General features: G+C 46.2%; 6 non-coding genes across 6 annotated transcripts; 5 read left to right on the top strand and 1 right to left on the bottom strand.

The window, feature by feature from the left end:
• Positions 1-5,663: 5,663 nt before the first annotated feature.
• Positions 5,664-5,736, bottom strand: TRNAT-CGU (transfer RNA threonine (anticodon CGU)). The gene has a single exon. It is a non-coding gene; the product is annotated as a tRNA-Thr (tRNA).
• Positions 5,737-6,674: 938 nt separating this feature from the next.
• Positions 6,675-6,747, top strand: TRNAT-CGU (transfer RNA threonine (anticodon CGU)). The gene has a single exon. It is a non-coding gene; the product is annotated as a tRNA-Thr (tRNA).
• Positions 6,748-7,129: 382 nt separating this feature from the next.
• TRNAT-CGU (transfer RNA threonine (anticodon CGU)) lies at positions 7,130-7,202 on the top strand. The gene has a single exon. It is a non-coding gene; the product is annotated as a tRNA-Thr (tRNA).
• Positions 7,203-9,863: 2,661 nt separating this feature from the next.
• On the top strand, positions 9,864-9,936 carry TRNAT-CGU (transfer RNA threonine (anticodon CGU)). Its single transcript has one exon. It is a non-coding gene; the product is annotated as a tRNA-Thr (tRNA).
• A 1,749-nt stretch (positions 9,937-11,685) lies between these two features.
• On the top strand, positions 11,686-11,758 carry TRNAT-CGU (transfer RNA threonine (anticodon CGU)). Its single transcript has one exon. It is a non-coding gene; the product is annotated as a tRNA-Thr (tRNA).
• Positions 11,759-12,597: 839 nt separating this feature from the next.
• TRNAT-UGU (transfer RNA threonine (anticodon CGU)) lies at positions 12,598-12,670 on the top strand. The gene has a single exon. It is a non-coding gene; the product is annotated as a tRNA-Thr (tRNA).
• The last annotated feature ends 8,105 nt before the right edge of the window (positions 12,671-20,775 follow it).

Consider the following 20,775-nt stretch of genomic DNA (forward strand, 5'->3'; position numbering starts at 1 on the left):
ATATATATATATATATATATATATATATATATATATATATATATATATATATATATATATATATATATATATATATATATAATGGAAAGAAGTGTATAATACCTAAGGGCTCGTTTTTCCGTGTCTTGACACAATATTGATACGTGTATGGAACTGTCGCCCCGACACAGCTAAATTGGCACCCAAATGAAGAAGACGACAACGTGGTTGTTGTGGGTCGGACTCTCGAGCTTCTCCCGTTGGCCTGCTTGACTATGCGCTCTCTAAGCCGTTAGCAAGACCACCTCTCGGTGAATAAATCTTCCCCGTAACATTTTTTTGGTGGAGGTGCTGGGTATGTGCACTGCCCGCGTTGCTGTTGCTGGCCACCACACTTCCGTTCTCTTCGCAGTCCTCGATGCTTGCCCACACGACGTCATCCTTGGAATTTACTTCTTAACTGCCCACTCCGCCCTCATCGATTGTTCTACCGGTATCTTACGACTCGAATTGCCTTTGGGCACCGATTTCACTCCTCCAAGTCGCACTCGGCTACGATCCGTGGAGTCTCTACGGCTACCACCCCAGGCTGCTATGCTCATTCCTCTGTCGCCCTTCCCGTCCGTTCCTGATGGAGACTATCTGGTGGATCCCCTCATTGATTTGACCCTTACGCACAACATCGCACTACCACATACTATAGTGGTTGTTGCTAACAACACGGTGCTACTTACAGTTCTGAACTTCTCTACGTCGACCCAAGTTCTTCCCCAAGGCATCACTTTAGCCAATCTTTCCACCCTTGATGAATGTTCAATTTGTTCTTTTACCCCTGACACTAAGACCATGGCGAAACCTGTCATCACGTAGCAATATAAGACGTTCCTCGACAAAATGATATCCAGCAACCTCTTACCTTCTCAAGTTGCTGCACTCCGGGGTTTTCTATTTTCTTACCTGGATATCTTTGACGTCGACGACCGTCCCCTGGGCTGCACAAGTGCCGTAACCCACCGCATCGACACCGGCGACGCCAGTCCACTCCACAAACGCCCTTATCGCGTGTCACATGCTGAGCGCCAAGTTATACAGACGGAGGTCGAGAAAATGCTGAGTAAAGACGTCATGTAGCCTTCATCGAGTCCTTGGGCATCCCCTGTGTCTTAGTTAAAAAGAAGGACAACGCCTGGCGCTTTTGCGTCGACTATCGCCACCTGAATCGGATCACCAAGAAGGACGTTTATCCATTACCCCGAATCGATGATGCGCTCGACTGCCTCCACGGCGCTAACTATTTCTCGTCCCTCGACCTTCGATGCGGATACTGGCAAATTTCGGTCGACGACCGCGACCGCGAGAAGACAGCATTCATCACACCCGACGGCCTTTACCAATTCAAGGTCATGCCTTTTGGGTTGTGCAATGCCCCGGCTACTTTTGAACGTATGATGGACTCTCTTCTTCACGGTTTCAAATGGTCGACCTGCCTTTGCTATCTGGATAATGTAATCATTTTCTCGTCCTCCTTCGAAAGCCACCTGTCTCGTCTCTCGGCAATTTTTGACGTTTTTCGTTGCGCTAGCCTCCAACTGAATTCGTTGAAATACTCATTTGGACGCCGGCAGATTAAACTACTCGGCCACCTTGTTGACGCCACTGGTGTTCAACCCGACCCTGACAAAGTCCGTGCAGTCCAAGAATTCCTGGTTCCGCGTTCCACACAAGAAGTTCGCAGTTTTATTGGGCTCTGCTCATACTTCCGCCGCTTTGTCTACAACTTCGCGGATATTGCCAGGCCCCTCACGGATCTCCTTAAAAATAATGTGGCCCTTTCTTGGGGAAGAGACCAAGAACATTCCTTCGCGTCGCTAATTACCGCCCTCACATCACCACCTGTGTTGGCTCATTTTGATCCAGCGGCTCGAACAGAGCTTCGCACCGATGCAAGCGGCCATGGCATTGGTGCTGTACTCGCTCAGATACAGAATGGCGCCAACCATGTGATAGCCTACGCTAGCCGCCTTTTGTCGCAAGCGGAACAAAATTATTCCATCACTGAGCGGGAAGGCTTAGCCCTCGTTTGGGCTATTGCGAAATTCCGTCCGTACTTATACGGACGTCCTTTCGCAGTCATCACGGACCATTATGCGCTTTGCTGGTTGTCAACGCTCAAGGACCCTACAGGAAGACTCGGCCGATGGGCACTTTGATTACAGGAGTACACGTTCTCGGTAGTTTACAAATCTGGAAAGCTGCACAGCGATGCTGACTGCTTATCCCGGCACCCCGTTGATCCACCTAGCTCCTCTGATTTGGAATCCAATGCCTGCGTTTTAGCCATCACTGACTTTCTGAACGTGGCCGACGAACAGCGGCGAGATCCATCGCTGCTCACCATCATTTACCACCTTCAATCGCGTTATGCTGACCCTTCTCTTAGCAGATACGTACTTCAAGACAACGTTTTGTACCGCCGCAACTTACACCCCGACGGCGCGGAACTTTTACTCGTCGTACCGCATCACCTGAGAAAGGATGTTCTGCGACAATTCCACGATGCTCCAACTTCTGGACATCTAGGAGTCTCCAGAACTTACGACCGCATTCGACGACGAGTATTCTGGAAGGGCCTCTACCGCTCTGTTCGCCGTTACGTCGCATCATGCGACCTCTGCAAGCGCTGAAAGAAGCCTACGACTCCCCCTGCCGGTCTTCTTTAACCTATTGAAGTTCCAGCCGAGCCATTTTATCGAGTGGGGTTGGACTTGCTAGGTCCCTTTCCTACTTCTGCAACTGGAAATAAATGGATTGCAGTGGTCACAGACTATGCCACTCGGTATGCAATAACTCGAGCGCTACCAACCAGCTGCGCAACCGACGTTGCCGACTTCCTGCTGTACGACATTATTCTCCAGCATGGCGCTCCGTCTTACCTGCTCACAGACCGTGGTCGCTACTTTCTATCTCGTGTGGTTGATGATCTACTCCGATCTTGTGCTACCCGTCACAACTTCACCACATCTTACCACCCTCAGACTAACGGCCTTACGGAGCGCCTAAACCGCACATTGACAGACATGCTTGCCATGTACGTATCTACCGATCACACTGATTGGGACATAGCTTTCCGTTTGTAACCTTCTCCTATAACTCGCCGCTTCATGAAACAGCGGGCTACTCCCTTTTTTATCTACTCTTCGGACGTCATCCCTTACTGCCCTTCGACACACTGCTTTCATCAGACCACCCATCCTCCACTTCGTACGCTCAGGATGCGATCACCCGGGCCCTTACGGCACGCGCGGTAGCGCGCGCTTGGTTATCGTCGTCGCAGACAGCACAGAAGTCCCTTTATGACCGTCGACATAGAGATGCCGTTTTTTCTGCGGGATCTCTTGTTCTACTGTGGCTCCCATCTCGACGTGTTGGCCTCTGCGAGAAACTACTATCGCGATACGCTGGGCCCCACCGAGTCATTCGTCAGGTCACACCTGTGACCTACGAGATTGCCGCTACCACAAACTCATCAGCTGCTGCACCCAGAACGGAAGTAGTCCACGTGTCTCGTCTCAAGCCCTACAACGCCGACTCGCTCATTTAATAGGCACCGAGATGGTGCCTTACGGGCCGGGGTGATGATACGTGTATGGAACTGTCGCCCCGACACAGCTGAATTGGCACCCAAATGAAGAAGACGACAACGTGGTTGTTGTGGGTTGGACTCTCAAGTTTCTCCCGTTGGCCTGCTTGACTGTGCGCTCTCTAAGCCGTTAGCAACACCAGCTCTCGGTGAAAAAATCTTCCCCGTAACAATATTAATGAGATCTAACAGACAATACTGCCAAGGAATGTATAGGAGAAGTTATTAGAACCAATGTAACGTAAATAAGAAAGGAAAGTGGGTGAAAAAATAACCAGCCGTGAGCAGGAATTGAACCTACGACCTTCGAATAACGCGTTCGATGCTCTAACTACTGAGCTATCACAGCGGCCAGTGAGCCACTGAGCTATCACACAACGCAGTTAGCATTTTCCTAGATGTATACTGTCACAGTCCCCCCTCAAGCTTTGTTATTGTTCCATTTTAGTCAGTAATTCTCAGCGCAAACCACGCCTACAATATTCCAGAAGCTTCAGGACTGCAGTAGATCGTTTTGTTAAGATTACGCTACTTAGGGAACATATTACAGATAACTTTGGAACCTACGTCACCACTAGCGATAACGCTAAAATATTCGATGTCAACTGTGTAAATACTGACGCGCTTCGCCGCTTAGCAGTTGATCGACGGCCGACGCTCTGTTCACCGCAATCAGTGCCAGTACCTTGCTGTAATCGGGCTTTCCTTTCTTGTGGCCACAAGTTCGGCGGAATAAACAGTTAAATCTGAACACCCAGCCTGCTCCACTCGACCGTGTCACATCCCCGTGACAATACCACAAAGTTCAATACCATTAAAGAGACACTAAAGTGAACTATTAGGTGGACGTTGATTGTTGAAATAGCGGTCCAGAAACCTCGTAGTGTTACTTTTGTGCCAAAAAAGTGCTTATTTTGAAATAACATCACATTTTAGTAGTCCCCATTGGACTAGCGCACATAAAATTACCCGCCGGACCGTCTGACGTCACCGTTGCCGTGCACAACGTTGCCCGGCTTTACTGCGCGGCCGAACAAAACGAAAGCAGGGGGAGCCGCAGCAGAAACAACAGCCGTTGATCAATTTCCTGCATTGGCTTCGAGTGGGCAGACGTGTTTTGGTTCAACTGGGCCCCGCTAGATGGCACTAGTTTAACCAGGCGAAAATTGAATTTTCGAACCACTCGCACCATTTTCTGTAGTAACGGCTGCCGGTTATTTTTTCTATGAATCAAACAAAAACGAACAAGCAGCATTTTATTACGTCTCTTGATGCACGGATGGTTCTGTATTTAGAGCAGCTAGTTCGATTACTAGTGAATGATTGTAGGCGGTTCCTCTGACATCATCGGGACCATTTTGAGAATGTCCTATAGTAGCGCATGTGTTCACATGCACTTACCTTAATTTCTCGGTAAGTAGGGCTCTGCATGTTCTTTATAGTATTTTCGTTTTAGACGTTGTCATACATTGAGCTTTCACTCTCACGTAAATTATTTGATTTTAGTGTCCCTTTAACATGGCACCCTCAGCCCAATTTCGGAATCCAGCTAGTATAAGACGCTCATCTTGATATCACACACCTTTCTTTAATTATGCTCTGACCGTTAACATCTACACATACCACAGTAGTTTGTTGAACTAATTTATCATGAATGTTAGTCGTCGGGAAGGAGATGTACCAACTTTGAACGTGCGCTTCATCTTCGGGTTCGTTGCGCTTGTTCGCTCCCAAGTTTACGGCCAATAAACCTTGTTGCAACGGAGTCATCATAATATATATATCTATATATATATATATATATATATATATATATATATATATTTGTGTGTGTGTGTGTGTGTTTCCGTACAACACGGATCGGGACAGTGACTAGAAGCGCGGATGCTGTGTGACAAGGCCAGGGCGAAGCATTAAAGCTAAGGAGGTACTGAACAATATATATATATATATATATAATATATATATATATATATATATATATATTTCTTATATATATATATATATATATATATAAGAAAGAAAAGTGGATGAAAAAATTACCAACTGTGAGCAGGAATCGAACCTACGACCTTCGAATTACGCGTTCGATGCTCTAACCACTGAGCTATCACAGCAGCCCTCCCTCCATCCACTTTTTTGAGTTTATCTGTGAATTTAGAAGTAGGAGCGACAGTCAGCGCCATCTATAAGCCAAACAACGAGTGTGAAAACACTCTTATGCGCATGTTTGGCGTCACGTAGCACGTGAACTTATTATAAGCGGGCAGCTGATTAATTGTCCCTCTTATACAACCTAAACACACCAAGTCTGCCAGTACGAGACCCTCGTTCAATGAAATAAGGGAAAGAAGTGTATACCTAAGGGCTCGTTTTTCCGTGTTTTAAGACAATATTAATGAGATATAACAGACAGTAATGCCAAGGAATGTACAGGGGAAATTATTAAAATCAATGGAATGTAAATAGGAAGAAAGAAAAGTGGATGAAAAAATTACCAACTGTGAGCAGGAATCGAACCTACGACCTTCGAATTACGCGTTCGATGCTCTAACCACTGAGTTATCACAGCGGCCCTCCCTCCATCCACTTTTTTGAGTTTATCTGTGAATTTAGAAGTAGGAGCGACAGTCAGCGCCATCTATAAGCCAAACAACGAGTGTGAAAACACTCTTATGCGCATGTTTGGCGTCACGTAGCACGTGAACTTATTATGAGCGGGCAGCTGATTAATTGTCCCTCTTATACAACCTAAACACACCAAGTCTGCCAGTACGAGACCCTCGTTCAATGAAATAAGGGAAAGAAGTGTATACCTAAGGGCTCGTTTTTCCGTGTTTTAACACAATATTAATGAGATATAACAGACAGTAATGCCAAGGAATGTACAGGGGAAGTTATTAAAATCAATGGAATGTAAATAAGAAGAAAGAAAAGTGGATGAAAAAATTACCAACTGTGAGCAGGAATCGAAACTACGACCTTCGAATTACGCGTTCGATGCTCTACTTCTAAATTCACAGATAAACTCAAAAAAGTGGATGGAGGGATGGCCGCTGTGATAGCTCAGTGGTTAGAGCATCGAACGCGTAATTCGAAGGTCGTAGGTTCGATTCCTGCTCACAGTTGGTAATTTTTTCATCCACTTTTCTTTCTTCCTATTTACATTCCATTGATTTTAATAACTTCCCCTGTACATTCCTTGACATTACTGTCTGTTATATCTCATTAATTTTGTGTTAAAACACGGAAAAACGAGCCCTTAGGTATACACTTCTTTCCCTTATTTCATTGAACGAGGGTCTCGTACTGGCAGACTTGGTGTGTTTAGGTTGTATAAGAGGGACAATTAATCAGCTGCCCGCTCATAATAAGTTCACGTGCTACGTGACGCCAAACATGCGCATAAGAGTGTTTTCACACTCGTTGTTTGGCTTATAGATGGCGCTGACTGTCGCTCCTACTTCTAAATTCACAGATAAACTCAAAAAAGTGGATGGAGGGAGGGCCGCTGTGATAGCTCAGTGGTTAGAGCATCGAACGCGTAATTCGAAGGTCGTAGGTTCGATTCCTGCTCACAGTTGGTAATTTTTTCATCCACTTTTCTTTCTTCCTATTTACATTCCATTGATTTTAATAACTTCCCCTGTACATTCCTTGGCATTACTGTCTGTTATATCTCATTAATATTGTGTTAAAACACGGAAAAACGAGCCCTTAGGTATACACTTCTTTCCCTTATTTCATTGAACGAGGGTCTCGTACTGGCAGACTTGGTGTGTTTAGGTTGTATAAGAGGGACAATTAATCAGCTGCCCGCTCATAATAAGTTCACGTGCTACGTGACGCCAAACATGCGCATAAGAGTGTTTTCACACTCGTTGTTTGGCTTATAGATGGCGCTGACTGTCGCTCCTACTTCTAAATTCACAGATAAACTCAAAAAAGTGGATGGAGGGAGGGCCGCTGTGATAGCTCAATGGTTAGAGCATCGAACGCGTAATTCGAAGGTCGTAGGTTCGATTCCTGCTCACAGTTGGTAATTTTTTCATCCACTTTTCTTTCTTCCTATTTACATTCCATTTATTTTAATAACTTCCCCTGTACATTCCTTGGCATTACTGTCTGTTATATCTCATTAATATTGTGTTAAAACACGGAAAAACGAGCCCTTAGGTATACATTTCTTTCCCTTATTTCATTGAACGAGGGTCTCGTACTGGCAGACTTGGTGTGTTTAGGTTGTATAAGAGGGACAATTAATCAGCTGCCCGCTCATAATAAGTTCACGTGCTACGTGACGCCAAACATGCGCATAAGAGTGTTTTCACACTCGTTGTTTGGCTTATAGATGGCGCTGACTGTCGCTCCTACTTCTAAATTCACAGATAAACTCAAAAAAGGGGATGGAGGGAGGGCCGCTGTGATAGCTCAGTGGTTAGAGCATCGAACGCGTAATTTGAAGGTCGTAGGTTCGATTCCTGCTCACAGTTGGTAATTTTTTTTCATCCACTTTTCTTTCTTCCTATTTACATTCCATTGATTTTAATAATTTCCCCTGTACATTCCTTGGCATTACTGTCTGTTATATCTCATTAATATTGTGTTAAAACACGGAAAAACGAGCCCTTAGGTATACATTTCTTTCCCTTATTTCATTGAACGAGGGTCTCGTACTGGCAGACTTGGTGTGTTTAGGTTGTATAAGAGGGACAATTAATCAGCTGCCCGCTCATAATAAGTTCACGTGCTACGTGACGCCAAACATGCGCATAAGAGTGTTTTCACACTCGTTGTTTGGCTTATAGATGGCGCTGACTGTCGCTCCTACTTCTAAATTCACAGATAAACTCAAAAAAGGGGATGGAGGGAGGGCCGCTGTGATAGCTCAGTGGTTAGAGCATCGAACGCGTAATTTGAAGGTCGTAGGTTCGATTCCTGCTCACAGTTGGTAATTTTTTTTCATCCACTTTTCTTTCTTCCTATTTACATTCCATTGATTTTAATAATTTCCCCTGTACATTCCTTGGCATTACTGTCTGTTATATCTCATTAATATTGTGTTAAAACACGGAAAAACGAGCCCTTAGGTATACACTTCTTTCCCTTATTTCATTGAACGAGGGTCTCGTACTGGCAGACTTGGTGTGTTTAGGTTGTATAAGAGGGACAATTAATCAGCTGCCCGCTCATAATAAGTTCACGTGCTACGTGACGCCAAACATGCGCATAAGAGTGTTTTCACACTCGTTGTTTGGCTTATAGATGGCGCTGACTGTCGCTCCTACTTCTAAATTCATAGATAAACTCAAAAAAGTGGATGGAGGGAGGGCCGCTGTGATAGCTCAGTAATTAGAGCATCGAACGCGTAATTCGAAGGTCGTAGGTTCGATTCCTGCTCACAGTTGGTAATTTTTTCATCCACTTTTCTTTCTTCCTATTTACATTCCATTGATTTTAATAACTTCCCCTGTACATTCCTTGGCATTACTGTCTGTTATATCTCATTAATATTGTGTTAAAACACGGAAAAACGAGCCCTTAGGTATACACTTCTTTCCCTTATTTCATTGAACGAGGGTCTCGTACTGGCAGACTTGGTGTGTTTAGGTTGTATAAGAGGGACAATTAATCAGCTGCCCGCTCATAATAAGTTCACGTGCTACGTGACGCCAAACATGCGCATAAGAGTGTTTTCACACTCGTTGTTTGGCTTATAGATGGCGCTGACTGTCGCTCCTACTTCTAAATTCATAGATAAACTCACAAAAGTGGATGGAGGGAGGGCCGCTGTGATAGCTCAGTAATTAGAGCATCGAACGCGTAATTCGAAGGTCGTAGGTTCGATTCCTGCTCACAGTTGGTAATTTTTTCATCCACTTTTCTTTCTTCCTATTTACATTCCATTGATTTTAATAACTTCCCCTGTACATTCCTTGGCATTACTGTCTGTTATATCTCATTATTATTGTGTTAAAACACGGAAAAACGAGCCCTTAGGTATACACTTCTTTCCCTTATTTCATTGAACGAGGGTCTCGTACTGGCAGACTTGGTGTGTTTAAGTTGTATAAGAGGGACAATTAATCAGCTGCCCGCTCATAATAAGTTCACGTGCTACGTGACGCCAAACATGCGCATAAGAGTGTTTTCACACTCGTTGTTTGGCTTATAGATGGCGCTGACTGTCGCTCCTACTTCTAAATTCACAGATAAACTCAAAAAAGTGGATGGAGGGAGGGCCGCTGTGATAGCTCAGTGGTTAGAGCATCGAACGCGTAATTCGAAGGTCGTAGGTTCGATTCCTGCTCACAGTTGGTAATTTTTTCATCCACTTTTCTTTCTTCCTATTTACATTCCATTGATATTAATAACTTGCCCTGTACATTCCTTGGCATTACTGTCTGTTATATCTCATTAATATTGTGTTAAAACACGGAAAAACGAGCCCTTAGGTATACATTTCTTTCCCTTATTTCATTGAACGAGGGTCTCGTACTGGCAGACTTGGTGTGTTTAGGTTGTATAAGAGGGACAATTAATCAGCTGCCCGCTCATAATAAGTTCACGTGCTACGTGACGCCAAACATGCGCATAAGAGTGTTTTCACACTCGTTGTTTGGCTTATAGATGGCGCTGACTGTCGCTCCTACTTCTAAATTCACAGATAAACTCAAAAAAGGGGATGGAGGGAGGGCCGCTGTGATAGCTCAGTGGTTAGAGCATCGAACGCGTAATTTGAAGGTCGTAGGTTCGATTCCTGCTCACAGTTGGTAATTTTTTTTCATCCACTTTTCTTTCTTCCTATTTACATTCCATTGATTTTAATAATTTCCCCTGTACATTCCTTGGCATTACTGTCTGTTATATCTCATTAATATTGTGTTAAAACACGGAAAAACGAGCCCTTAGGTATACACTTCTTTCCCTTATTTCATTGAACGAGGGTCTCGTACTGGCAGACTTGGTGTGTTTAGGTTGTATAAGAGGGACAATTAATCAGCTGCCCGCTCATAATAAGTTCACGTGCTACGTGACGCCAAACATGCGCATAAGAGTGTTTTCACACTCGTTGTTTGGCTTATAGATGGCGCTGACTGTCGCTCCTACTTCTAAATTCATAGATAAACTCAAAAAAGTGGATGGAGGGAGGGCCGCTGTGATAGCTCAGTAATTAGAGCATCGAACGCGTAATTCGAAGGTCGTAGGTTCGATTCCTGCTCACAGTTGGTAATTTTTTCATCCACTTTTCTTTCTTCCTATTTACATTCCATTGATTTTAATAACTTCCCCTGTACATTCCTTGGCATTACTGTCTGTTATATCTCATTAATATTGTGTTAAAACACGGAAAAACGAGCCCTTAGGTATACACTTCTTTCCCTTATTTCATTGAACGAGGGTCTCGCACTGGCAGACTTGGTGTGTTTAGGTTGTATAAGAGGGACAATTAATCAGCTGCCCGCTCATAATAAGTTCACGTGCTACGTGACGCCAAACATGCGCATAAGAGTGTTTTCACACTCGTTGTTTGGCTTATAGATGGCGCTGACTGTCGCTCCTACTTCTAAATTCATAGATAAACTCACAAAAGTGGATGGAGGGAGGGCCGCTGTGATAGCTCAGTAATTAGAGCATCGAACGCGTAATTCGAAGGTCGTAGGTTCGATTCCTGCTCACAGTTGGTAATTTTTTCATCCACTTTTCTTTCTTCCTATTTACATTCCATTGATTTTAATAACTTCCCCTGTACATTCCTTGGCATTACTGTCTGTTATATCTCATTATTATTGTGTTAAAACACGGAAAAACGAGCCCTTAGGTATACACTTCTTTCCCTTATTTCATTGAACGAGGGTCTCGTACTGGCAGACTTGGTGTGTTTAAGTTGTATAAGAGGGACAATTAATCAGCTGCCCGCTCATAATAAGTTCACGTGCTACGTGACGCCAAACATGCGCATAAGAGTGTTTTCACACTCGTTGTTTGGCTTATAGATGGCGCTGACTGTCGCTCCTACTTCTAAATTCACAGATAAACTCAAAAAAGTGGATGGAGGGAGGGCCGCTGTGATAGCTCAGTGGTTAGAGCATCGAACGCGTAATTCGAAGGTCGTAGGTTCGATTCCTGCTCACAGTTGGTAATTTTTTCATCCACTTTTCTTTCTTCCTATTTACATTCCATTGATATTAATAACTTGCCCTGTACATTCCTTGGCATTACTGTCTGTTATATCTCATTAATATTGTGTTAAAACACGGAAAAACGAGCCCTTAGGTATACATTTCTTTCCCTTATTTCATTGAACGAGGGTCTCGTACTGGCAGACTTGGTGTGTTTAGGTTGTATAAGAGGGACAATTAATCAGCTGCCCGCTCATAATAAGTTCACGTGCTACGTGACGCCAAACATGCGCATAAGAGTGTTTTCACACTCGTTGTTTGGCTTATAGATGGCGCTGACTGTCGCTCCTACTTCTAAATTCACAGATAAACTCAAAAAAGGGGATGGAGGGAGGGCCGCTGTGATAGCTCAGTGGTTAGAGCATCGAACGCGTAATTCGAAGGTCGTAGGTTCGATTCTTGCTCACAGTTGGTAATTTTTTTTCATCCACATTTCTTTCTTCCTATTTACATTTCATTGATTTTAATAATTTCCCCTGTACATTCCTTGGCATTACTGTCTGTTATATCTCATTAATATTGTGTTAAAACACGGAAAAACGAGCCCTTAGGTATACACTTCTTTCCCTTATTTCATTGAACGAGGGTCTCGTACTGGCAGACTTGGTGTGTTTAGGTTGTATAAGAGGGACAATTAATCAGCTGCCCGCTCATAATAAGTTCACGTGCTACGTGATGCCAAACATGCGCATAAGAGTGTTTTCACACTCGTTGTTTGGCTTATAGATGGCGCTGACTGTCGCTCCTACTTCTAAATTCACAGATAAACTCAAAAAAGTGGACGGAGGGAGGGCCGCTGTGATAGCTCAGTGGTTAGAACATTGAACGTGTAATTCGAAGGTCGTAGGTTCGATTCCTGCTCACAGTTGGTAATTTTTTCATCCACTTTTCTTTCTTCCTATTTACATTCCATTGATTTTAATAACTTCCCCTGTACATTCCTTGGCATTACTGTCTGTTATATCTCATTAATATTGTGTTAAAACACGGAAAAACGAGCCCTTAGGTCTACACTTCTTTCCCTTATATATATATATATATATATATATATATATATATATATAAGGGAAAGAAGTGTATACCTAGGGGCTCGTTTTTCCGTGTTGATAACACAATATTAATGAGATCTAACAGACAGTATTGCCAAGGAATGTACAGGGGAAGTTATTAGAACCAATGGAATGTAAATAAGAAGAAAGAAAAGTGGATCCAGCCGTGAGCAGGAAATATATATATATATTTATATATATATATATATATATATATATATATATATATATATATATATATATATATATATATATATATATATATATATATTAAATGCAAGGCGAAAGGTGGTAGCAGCGTCGGGACACAGCAAGAGCAGCAAGAGCGGCACGCAGCAAGAGCTGGCCGAGTATACGGGCGTCGTCGTAGCAGCAACCAGGCAGTCCTAGCTCGCGCCTCGCACCAACGTGTCGATGTCACTGCAGTAGGGGCACTCCTCTTCCCTAACTTTCGTCCCCCATCGGAAAAGGAGCCATGCTGGCGACTCACGGAGAACAGAGTACGAGCGGATCGTAATATGGTTTCAACCACTGTACATGAACGGTTTCACGACCCCGAAAGCGCTGGTCCGCGGATGGCGTAGTGGGTGTTAACAGGTGAAGTCTGCGAGACAACGCGGTAGGGTCCCCGGTATTTTGAAACAAGTTTCGAAAAAAAGGCCTGTAGGGACAGCTGGAACCCAAAGCCACACAAGGGTGTCCGGAACAAAGTTAGGGTACGGGTGGTTATCGTCACGCCGAGATTTTTGTCTCCATTGGTCGATGGTTGTGAACGACTGGGCGAGCTTACGGCATTCCTCGGCGCGGCGGGCAGCTTCAGAGATTGCCGTAGACACTGAGGAATCGGAGTGGTAGGGCCAAACGGTATCTAGTATGATGGAAGGGTCTCGGCCATATAAGAGAGAAATTGGCGAAAAGCCCGTAGTCACCTGTGGAGCAGTATTGTATGCGTATGTCACAAAAGGCAGAATGAGGTCCCAATCGGAGTGATCTGAGGTAACACACTTAGATATCATGTCGCCAAGGGTACGGTTGAATCTTTCCGTCAAGCCATTCGTTTGGGGATGGTAGGCGGTGGCAGTTCGGTGAATGATACGGCACTCGGCAAGGAGTGCGTAGGCGACTTCGGAGAGGAACACACGTCTTCTGTCGCTGAGAAGTTCACGCGGTGCACTGTGACGGAGAATGAAGTTCCGCGGGAGAAAAGATGATACGCCGCGTGGGTGGCAGGGGGCAAAGTGGCTGTTGCTGCGTATCGCGTCAAGCAGTAGACAGCGACAACGATCCAACGGTTTCCGGAAGCCGTGAATGGAGGAGGCCCGTACAGATCGATTCCAATGAGGTCGAAAGGCCTAGCTGGGCAAGGGATTGGCTGTACCGGACAAGAGGTGTGATGAGGCAGAGCTTTCTGTCGTTGGCACTGCGGGCATGACTAAATGTACTTGCGCACAAAAGTGCACATGCCTCTTCAATAAACCGGGAGGAAAGCCGAGCGTATGTTTTGAAGATGCCCGCATATGCGCACTGAGGATCAGCGGGGAAAGTTGAACATATTGCAACACGAAGATGGCGAGGTATGACGAGTAACCATTTTCGGCCGTCGGACTTGTAATTCCTGCGATAAAAGAAGCCATCGCGGATCTCAAAGTGAACCGCTTGACGGCGCAATGTTCGAGAAGATGTAGAAGTCGACGGGTCTGAAAGCAATAGCAGAAGAGCGCTGATCCAGTCATCCCTACGTTGCTCAGACGCCATGTCGCAGTTTGCTGGAAACGCAACCGTTTCGTCCACGGAAGATAGGCAGGCAGAGCTCTCCGATGATACAGGTGAACGCGATAGGGCATCGTCATCAGTGTGACGTCGGCCAGACCTGTAGACAACACGCATGTCAAACTCTTGCAACCGCAAAGCTGTCACAGGTCCCGTTAATTAGGGAGGCGATCCCCGGGCTAATTTCAAGGGTCGAAGTATCGGCCCCCCGAACCGCACCACGAAAGCGTGGACAATTTAGAAGTGGTCCTATTTGGCGCGACAGCGGACGCCGGCTGTGGCCCAAAGAACAAGTCAGAGCCGAGAGTTGATAAACAAACAAAATTATATTCTCAATTATGGCAGATCAAAATGATACACAAGTATGCACACTCGACAATAGTTGAATACAATATGTCACCAATCAAGCAATGTACTACACAGTACAAACAGCAACCCTCGAAACAACGGACACAGACAACAATACGCACTGTAATGCAGTCGTATGCATCGAACAACCAAGACACTTAAAGACTGAAGAGTTAGGAAACCTATTTAGTCCAAAGTTCTTGGAACAAAAGTCTGAATGATACTCTTCCGAGAATCACTCACTCAAAGCCCAGCGTTGTTGTCGTTCCGCTGCCCCCGAAGTTTCTCTTCCAGGAAACCTCGCGTCTTCACTTGGCCTCTCTAAGCTTCAAACTTCTTCGCCGGAAACACGTCGGCTTCCCACACGCAGCTGTTGCCACGCGTCTTCGCTCGATAGCGGTAGACACACACTCTTGCCTGTAGCTCGAGTCTTCACCCCTCAGGTGGAAATCCTCTTCTTCTCCTCCTTTGTAACGGAAGACAAAAGGCTTCGCCCACAAGGCGGAACACCCTACGCACTCTGGCGCATACTTTCTTCTTCTCCTGCTTTGTCACTAAGGACAAAACCTTCACCTACAGACGCAGCGGGATACCCTATGCACTCTGGCGCTAACTTCCTTCTTCTCCTGATCTCCCATCTCGGCTGCTCGATTAAATACCTACCGCGCGAGATACCACAAAGTTCTCATCATTTCGTCGGCGTGATGCGCAGCGAACGCTGGGGGAAAGGGTGAGACGATACGGGGGACATCCGCGAGTCAACCCGGCATTTCCAGGGCTTGCTCGGCCGCCGATGTGAGGTGGTTTCGTCGGCGAACCTACGCTTCCGAGGGAGAGAGACGCGCGCCCGGGGAGTCTTTGGATGTTTGTTTTCTTTTTTTATCGTTGACCTCGCGGCGTCACTTCGGCGTTTCGTCGCGAGAATTTGGCGGCGCGCCCTTTTTGAGCGCTCGTTTTGTGACACTGCCCCCCACTTTAAGAATATTATCTCATAATATTCGACACCACACAAACGAGCGCGAACAGTCCCCACACTCTCAGAGACTGTAACATAGTCCGTCGCTCATGACACGTCACATTCACAATATATCACTCAATACAATTGTACATTGCAATTCAATCTCACAACACATAAAATATAGCCACAGGTACATGACTACAACACTTCATCACATATTCCAAACAATACAAGTGTACAAAGTTCTGTCTTTACAATAATTGTACAATACTATACATCACATCACCGTAACAACCATTTTGACTCGCTCGACATACAGTTGTGACACAGGATAACAAGAACATTAACACAACATATGGCACTCAGCCCTGCCCAACCCATTCCGATTCCACCTCAGCACCTATCCTGTGTACCTTGAGCAGCGCTTGCGCCCTTTCTTGTGGTGCTCGCTCGACTTCTTGTTTTTCCTCGTTCTTTTTCGGCGAGCCCTTTCCAACGACGGTATCTGAGGCGGCGTCTCAGCCATCGTTGTCACTTCCAACACCGTTAACGGGTCATAACGTTCAACGGGTCCTGTCTGTTCATGTCACGGCATTGGGCCTGGCTGACCGACTCCGTCATCTTTACATTGTCGGTCAGTTGAGGTCGAGCCGACGTAAGTCCAGCTGCCCAGCACGTAAACTTATTCAATACGATCATGTTCTCATTCGCTGTCTCTTGCGCCCAGGCTTCACCTTGGGCTCGAGTGAAATCCTTCACGGGATTTTTTCTCCACTGTTTCTCGCGGTCCCTGTGTCGGCGGGGGCTCCATCTTCGGGTCTTCCCCCAAACGTTCTGGTTCGTTCGGCCCTCGCGCCCCGTCGATGTTTCCGATGACGAGGTCGTACAGGGTGGTCGTCATGCATAGAGCGGTAACCTTCCCGCTGAAGTACGGGGTTTGAACCTCAATCTCTGCTTCGGGAAGCATCCGAACCGTACTGTCAATTAGGCAAACCGGTTTCGTTTTGCCTGTTAACTCACTTTCCCGCACCAAATTTCTCCACACGATAACCGTGGAGCTACCGGTGTCTCTTAACACCGTAATCTTTTTGCCCGCAACTTTTCCAGGCAGCGTTGGCATTCCCTTCGTAACACCGGTTGGCTGTTTTGTCATTACAGCACTCACAATAGGAAGTTTCTCCCCATTTTTCAACTCTACGAATCCGTCGGTGACGGCATCACCATCGAATTTCGGTGCTGCTAGCACACAGGATACCTGGTGAGTTTGACTCACTCCGTTACGACAAGCGTCTGCTTTGTGCCCAGTCTGACTACACTTGAAACATTTTACGACCGTGGGACTCGTAAAGTTAGTTCGACAGTTGTTAGCGCGATGACCCACTCGGTTACACAGAAAACATCGCGGAACACTCTCCGGTGCACGCTTTTTTTGTTCGGGTGCCGATTTCTTCGAATCTTCGGGACACTCCTTCTTGACTCTGGCCAAATTGGTGCCACCTTGCGCTTCCAAGAATTGATCAGCTAATTCAAGCATGTCTTCAAATGACTTAGCTCTCCTCTCTTTCAAGTACAGCAACAGGCTTGGGTGGCAACTAGTGAGAAATTCTTCTCTAATTAGGAGCTCTCTAAGCTCATCGTACTCCTGCACTGTCCCTGAAAGTTCAATCCATCTGCCGAAATAATGGCAAAGTCGGGCGGCATACTGCGTAGCCGTCTCACCGTCAGCTGGCTTTCCTGTCCGAAATCTGTCCCGGAAACCTTCCACAGTAAATTTAAATCGCTTCAGCAAAGCAGCTTTCACCTTTGCATAGTTGGCTGCATCGGTCGGCGTCAGCCTACCATACACACTGAGCGCTTCACCACTCAAGCAAGTACTCAAAGCAGTTGCCCATTGATGTTCCGGCCAATTCTGGCTCCTTGCAATCGTCTCAAATCTGTGAAGGTACGCGTCAAGGTCGTCCTTCTTTTCATCAAACGCTACGAGCAGCTTGCTTGGGTTCAAGCGGAAGTTATGATCTTTCCGTTCGCTGCTTTCAACTCTCGCTTGGACGGGAGTTTCACTTCGCTGTTGCAAACGGAGCCGCTTGAGTTCCATCTCGTGCTGCCGCTGCCGTTCCCTTTCCTCTCTGTCTTCTTTCAGCTGTCGCTCCTTTGCCTCTCTTTCTTCTCTCGCCCTCTCAGCGGCCAGCTTCTCTCTCTCCAACTCAGCTCCTTTTCTTCCTTGGCCCTTCCAGCTGCAAACCTCTCTCTCTCCACTACCTCTTTCTCCTTCTGGCTTACTCACTTTCGTAGTTCGGCGCCAGAAAGACCCATCTTCTCACCAAGAGCAACTAACTTTTCGAGATCCATGGTGTCTCGCAAATAAAGTCTTGCCACGTGTAAAAAGTATCTGCCAAAATCCGTCTATCGGAACACTCCCCTGCACTCGTTAACGAGAACACTGAACAACACACAAAATTGTTCCGATAGCAGTATCAACAACTCGAGGCTCTTTCTCACTACTTTGGACACACTGTGCACCAAAAGGTCCTGTCGCGGACACCTGATTAATTGTCACAGGTCCCATTAATTAGGGAGGCGATCGCCGGGCTAATTCCAAGGGCCGAAGTATCGGCCCCCCGAACCACACCACGAAAGCGTGGACAATTTAGAAGTGGTCCTATTTGGCGCGACAGCGGACGCCGGCTGTGGCCCAAAGAACAAGTCAGAGCCGAGAGTTGATAAACAAACAAAATTATATTCTCAATTATGGCAGATCAAAACGATACACAAGTATGCACACTCGACAATAGTTGAATACGATATGTCACCAATCAAGCAATGTACTACACAGTACAAACAGCAACCCTCGAAACAACGGACACAGACAACAATACGCACTACAATGTAGTCGTATGCATCGAACAACCAAGACACTTAAAGACTGAAGAGTTAGGAAACCTATTTAGTCCAAAGTTCTTGGAACAAAAGTCTGAATGATACTCTTCCGAGAATCACTCACTCAAAGCCCAGCGTTGTTGTCGTTCCGCTGCCCCCGAAGTTTCTCTTCCAGGAAACCTCGCGTCTTCACTTGGCCTCTCTAAGCTTCAAACTTCTTCGCCGGAAACACGTCGGCTTCCCACACGCAGCTGTTGCCACGCGTCTTCGCTCGATAGCGGTAGACACACACTCTTGCCTGTAGCTCGAGTCTTCACCCCGCAGGTGGAAATCCTCTTCTCCTCCTCTGTCACGGAAGACAAAAGGCTTCGCCCACAAGGCGGGATACCCTACGCACTCTGGCGCTAACTTCCTTCTTCTCCTGATCTCCCATCTCGGCTGCTCGATTAAATACCTTCCGCGCGAGATTCCAGAAAGTTCTAATCATTTCGTTGGCGCGATGCGCAGCGAAGGCTGGGGGAAAGGGCGAGACGATGCGAGACGCGGCGTCACTCCGGCGTTTCGTCGCGAGAATTTGCCGGCGCGCCCTTTTTGAGCGCTCGTTTTGTGACAAAAGCCCAGCGAGCTAAACAGCCGGAAGGATCCTTCAACGTGCATAACCATCAAAGTGCATGGTAGTCGATGACTACGTCGAAAGGGTTATCATATAAGTGTGGTGTAAATTTACCTAGAGCCCAAATATTTGCGAGACACTTCTCTTTCACAGAATAATTCTTCTCCGCTTTGGTGAGGGTACGGCTTGCGTATGCGACTACGTACTCCTGGAATACCGATATACGCTGCGCGAGCACGGCGCCGAGTCCAACACCACTGGCATCTATGTGTACCTCAATCGGAGCAGTCGAGTCGAAGTGACGCAAGATTGGCGGTGAGGTTAACATGTGGCGCAACTTTTTGAAGGCATCATCACAGGCGGGTGACCAAGCGTAACTTTCGAGTCATTCCGTAAAAGTTCAGTCAAGGTGGCGGTGATCATAGGAAAATTTCCGAATAAAGCAGCGGAAATACGAGCAGAGACCAAGGGAGCTGCGCAGATCCTTCAGAGATGCAGGTTTGGGGAACTCTGCAATTGCCTGAAACTTGGCGGTGTCAGGAAGAATACCGTCTTTAGAAACAACATGGCCGAGGATTGTGAGCTGACTTGCTCCTAAGCGGCATTTTTTTTTTCAGGTTGAGCTGAAGGCCGGCGTCCGTTAGGCACTGTAGTACTTCATATAGTCCGCGGAGATCCGCGGGACAATCTGGCGAAAATATAACCACGTCATCTAAATAGCACAGGCATGTTTTCCACTTAAGGCCACGCAAAAGATTGCCCATCATCTGCTCGAATGTCGCGGGCGCGTTGCAAAGACCAAAAGGCATGACGCAGAATTCGTAAAGATCGTCAGGAGTGACAAAGGCCATTTTAGGCTGATCTTCAGGCACCATAGGGACTTACCAGTAGCCGCTCCGTAAGTCAATAGAAGAGAAGGACTCCGCACGTTGGAGGCAGTCAAGGGCATCGTCGATTCTCGGTAAGGGGTTAACATCCTTTCGAGTTATTTTGTTAAGACGACGGTAGTCAACACAGAAGCGACTTGACCCGTCCTTCTTAACGAGAACGACTGAAGATGCCCAGGGTCTATTCAAAGGCTGGATGACGCCACGCTTGAGCATATCAGCTACATGGTCACCGATAACCTGGAGCTCTGTAGCGGGCACGCGATAGGGTCTTTGACGCAGTGGTGCATTGGAACCCGTGTCGGTGCGGTGACACACAGCTGACGTGCGGCCGAGGGGACTATATATGCTGGCAGTCAAAGGAAGAACGGAACTTGTTCAAAAGTCGTAGAAGCTGAGCACGTTGCGAAACGGTTAACGTGTCGGCGATGGAGCTGCTCAGTATGTCAGGTCTAGTAGTCTGCGGCGAAG

Source organism: Rhipicephalus microplus, unplaced genomic scaffold (assembly GCF_043290135.1).
Source record: "Rhipicephalus microplus isolate Deutch F79 unplaced genomic scaffold, USDA_Rmic scaffold_18, whole genome shotgun sequence".
NCBI lineage: Eukaryota > Metazoa > Arthropoda > Arachnida > Ixodida > Ixodidae > Rhipicephalus > Rhipicephalus microplus.